The sequence below is a fragment of the Chrysochloris asiatica genome, unplaced genomic scaffold (genome assembly GCF_000296735.1).
Source record: "Chrysochloris asiatica unplaced genomic scaffold, ChrAsi1.0 scaffold00205, whole genome shotgun sequence".
Taxonomy (NCBI): Eukaryota; Metazoa; Chordata; class Mammalia; order Afrosoricida; family Chrysochloridae; genus Chrysochloris; species Chrysochloris asiatica.
In genome coordinates, this window is record NW_006408723.1 from 3369168 (window position 1) to 3374105 (window position 4938).

A 4938-nucleotide genomic window follows, 5' to 3' on the forward strand; every position below is an offset into this window, starting at 1 on the left:
ATGATTCTCCAGCGACTCTTCAGGTTTTCCTCTGTCATTCGGTCCACAGTCTCAGTCCATTTGCGGAGGAACATTGGTGTTACAGCAGTGGCATTTAATAAGGAACTCAATCCTATACAGAAACTTTTTGTGGACAAGGTTAGAGAATACAGATCTAAGTGGCAGGCATCTGCAGGACCTGTTGATACTGGCCCAGAATATCAGCAAGAGCTGGAAAAGGAAAATTTTAAACTTAAGCAAATGTATGGTAAAGCAGACATGAATACCTTCCCTAACGTCACACATGAAGACCCCAAATTTGAAGTCATTGAGAAATTCCAGTTCTGATGCAATACATAAAATTGATAGTATAATTATCATAAATTCATTGTACGATTAAGCAGTGATCAGAATAAACATATTGCATAATTGTCCCCCCAAAAAAGAGGAAGACCTTCAAACAGATGGATTGACATGGTAGCAGTGACAATGGGTTCAAGTGCAGCATCAGTGTAAGGATGGTGCAGGACCAGACAGTGTTTTATTCAGTTGTGCATAGGGTTATTATAGTCAGATCCAACAAGACTGCACCTAACAGTAAACAACAAAGTACTAAACCCTTATCATACATATTTTCTCAAATATTATATTCCTATCCTATAGACTGCTTCTTCACTTCATTGATATCATCCTTTGATGCAGATTTTCATTTTTAATAAATTTTATCTATATTTTCTTTTACTTTGTGAGACATACTTTTGATGAGGTTATTTTTGATTGACACTCAAAGGGAATTTTAAAATTCATGAACATAGGCTGAGAATGAGAGCAGCAGCATATGCTGAATGAACACAACTCTGGCTTCTCAGAGCAAGGTTGAGCTATAAGGAGGAAATAAAACATGAGCTCCTCTGCCCCACACCCCTGCCATCTAAAGATAGTGTTCTCAAATAATCACTACAAATGATTGTTTACCAAAAGTACAAGGTCAGCTGAGAAAGCCTAATGGTTCTTTCCTTTGTCTCTTGCTTTAAAGGGATTGAAAGCTCTCCATGCCTAAAAGTAGGACAAAGCGCAGTTGGGAAGATGTGTTTCTGGGACACTCCCCTGTAGATGTCTATGAATGTGATTGTCCAAGTGAGCAGAGCCACAGTTACCAGCAGGGTCAATATCAGTGGACACAGACTGGATTCAAAAGGCAGATGCAGCGCCATTTACTACTCCCATTCCTGCCCATGTTACCACTTGATTCCTCCCAAAACCGCTCGGGAGAAGGGTGACAACAAAGAGAGAGCAATAAAGTGAGACTCCCTACAGTTCAGAGTTAGAAAGATTTGATCAAGGTCACAATCACACATCTATTTAGTGCCAGAGTCAGAATGCAACCCCAAAGCCTCTTAACATAAGCTCCAGGCTGCCAGTCACTAATATTTCTTGTTTCCTGGGCAAAGTCTTTGTCATTCCCTGGTTTGGGGTCACTTTACATTATCCAAGAGCCTTTTCAATGAAAATATCTGAATAATGAATTCCAAACATTCCTGACCCTGTTATTCAACCTTTTTTAAAATACCAACGTCTCCCATCAATAGTCATAAAAGTCCCATAAAAGCTATTTGAATTTTTAAAAATGAATAATGCTTCTAAAAACAAATCAAAGCAATGGGACACAATGTTGATTTGTTTTCAAATTATAAACTCCCAGTTGACCAAGCAAGCCTGGTGCTCCTGACATATCCCATGGGTAAGGTAATCTACTCCTCACATCACGGAAGAGTATTAGTTATACCAACTATGGTTTCCCAAGCTAACCTTTCATTGACCCACAAAATATAGCTCAATTAATTTTCACAAAGTGAACTCACCTCTGAATCCAGAATAGAGATTAAGAAATAGAATGTTACTAGGACCTAGAAAGCCCAATGTGCTTCCTCCAGTCACCGACCCCTCCAGTGACTACTCCATGGACTTCATATAGCAGAGCTTGGTCTTGTTTGCATTTGAATCATACAGGATGTGTTCTTTTATGTCAGCCTTTTTTCATTCTCCTTATGATTAAGGTACATCCACTTCATTGCTGTGGTGTGGCACTGCGGGTTAATGTGCTAGACTGGAAGGTCAGTTTGAACCCCAAGGTCAGTGGTTCAAACTCACCAACTGCTCTTTAGAACCCCTATACAGGGTTGCTATGAGTCAAAACCAACTTGATAGCACTTAACAACAGCAGCAACATTGCTGTATGCTACATGAATGTGTGAAATAATACAATCCTGTTGCACACCTTTCTTAATTTAAACCATTCAGTGTTTCCATATTCTGTTCGAACAACTGCCTCTTGGCCCATGTACAGGTTACTTATGTGCACAATTAAGTATTCAGGAATATTCATACTTCTCAATGTTGTCCATAGTTTGTCATGATCCACACAATTGAAAGCCTTTGCATAGTCAATAAAGCACAGGTAAACATCTTTCTGGTATTCTCTGCTTTCAGCCAAGATCCATCAGACATCAGCAATGGTATCCCTCATTCCACATCCTCTTCTGAATCCGTCTTGAACCTCTGGAAGTTCTCTGTCAATGTACACTTGCAGCCATTTCTGTATTACCTTTAGTAAAACTTTATTCACATGAGATATCAAATATATTGTTTGATGATTTCCCCATTCCGTTAGGTCACCTCTCTTTGGAATGGGCACAAATACAGATATTTTCAAATCAGTCATCCAGATAGTTGTCTTCCAAATTTCTTGGCATAGATGTGTGAGTGCCTCTAGTGCTGCCTCACTTTCTTGAAAGACTTAAATTTTTATTCCATCAATTACTGGAGACTTGTCCTTTGCTGGCACCTTGGACTTCTTCCTTCACTATCATTGGGTCTTTATTATATGCTACCTCTTGAAATGGTTGAACATCAACAATTTCCTTTTGAACAGTGACTCTGTGTAATTCTTCCATCTTCTTTTGATGCTTTCTGCATCATTCAATAATTTGTCCCCAGCTTGAGAAATACTGAGCGTGTTCATTCTTTTTGGTTTGGAATGATTTATATGAAGAAAAATGTGGCATCAGGATTGGAGGAAGACTCATTAACAACCTGAGATATGTAGATGATACAACCTTGCTTGCTGAAAGTGAAGAGGACTTAAAACATTTACTGATGAAGATCAAAGACCACAGCCTTTAGTATGGATTACATCTCAATGTCAAGAGAACAAAAATCCTCAACACTGGACCAATAAACAACATTCTTATCAACAGAGAAAAGATTGAAAAGTTGTCAAGGACTTCATTCTTCTTGGATCAACTATCAACACTCACTGAAGCAGCAGCCAAGAAATCAAATATCATACTGCATTTGTAAAACCTGCTGCACAAGACCTTTTTAAAGTGTTGAAGAGCAAAGATGTCAGTTTGAGGACTAAGATGTGCCTGACCTAAGCTATGGTATTTTCAATAACCTCATATGCATGTGAAAGCTGGACAGTGAATAAAGAAGACTGTAGAAGCATTGATGCTTTTGAGTTATGGTGTTGGAGGAGGATATTGAAAGTGCCATGGGCCACCAAAAGAACCAACAGAATTGTGTTGGAAGAAGTGCAGCCAGAGTGCTCCTTAGAGGCCAGGATGGCCAAACTTCGTCTCTCATACTTCGAACATATTGTCAGGAAGGACCAGTCGCTGGAGAAGGATATTATGTTTGGTAAAGTGGAGGATCAGAGAATTAGAAGAAGACCCCCAGCAAAATTGATTGGCAAAGTGGCAGCATCAATGGGCTGAAGTGTGGCAACAATTGTGAGGTTGGCCCAGGATCGGGCAGTGTTTCGTTCTGTTGTACATAGGGTCACCATGAGTTGGTACCAACTCGATGGCACCTAACAACAACAACATGCATGAATAAGGAAGTTAGACAAGGAATAAAGAAAATTGTAGAAGAATCAATGCATTTGAAGTGTGTTGTAGTCAAGGAATATTGAAAGTATCATGGACTGCCAGAAGAACAAACAAATCAGCCTTGAAAAAAACTGCAGCCAGAAGGCTACTTAGAAGTGGCATTCTCTCTTATTGGGAGGTACCCTGGAGATGGATATCATGCTTAGAAAAGTGGAGGGTCAGCAATAAAAAGAACAACCCCCAATGAGATGAATTGGTGGAATGGCAGCAAAATAGGCTCAAACATAATAATTGTGAGGATGGTGCAGGATGGGGAAATATTTTGTTCTGTTGTGCATAGGGTCGTTGTGAGTCTGAGCCAACTAGATGGCACCTAACAATAACAATAAGGAAGTTGAGCAACTTTTTCTTATGTTCACTAGCTATCTGTGACATCCACTTATTACACTGAGAATCCATATAGTCTCAAAAAATCTAAGTCATTTTGCAGTAAAAGGAGGAACCAACTATACAATATGATACAATGTGCCAAATTTTCAAAATCTGTCCATTCAAAGGTGCATTCCCTACTAGTCTTCCCAGGTTTCTGTTACTGTTTTTAAGTGCCATCAAGTCATTTCTGACTCAAAGTTGCCCTGTATAGGTTTACCAAAGAGTAACTGGTAGGTATGGACTGCTGACCATAAGGTCAGTGCTTATCCTACTTGGTACAGTCATATATTTTTCTTCAAACATGTTTCTGATATTTTCAAATTTGTAGGAGGAGTGTTGTATTAATTTTCTAACATGTGGCAGTACAACTTAGATGAATTTTTTGGAGGAATAAGCTATCACCAGACTATAGCGTTGCAGAAAAGGACTTAAGAACAGTTGTTAAATGGTTGGACCTTGAAATCCTACTGGAGAAGGCAGAGGAGATCAAAATGCAGTGATGAATAATGTAGAGAAACACATTATGGGAGGGTATGGACTCCTGGTGTGGTGCTGTAGGATCACCACTGAACTGTGAACAACAAGGTAGGCAGTTCAAACTTACCAGCAGCTTGTCAGAAACCCTATGATTTGGAAC

General features: G+C 39.3%; 1 pseudogene; it reads left to right on the top strand.

Annotated features, from left to right (window-relative positions):
* Nucleotides 1–327, top strand: LOC102819452 (annotated as a pseudogene).
* Nucleotides 328–4938: the final 4611 nt, after the last annotated feature.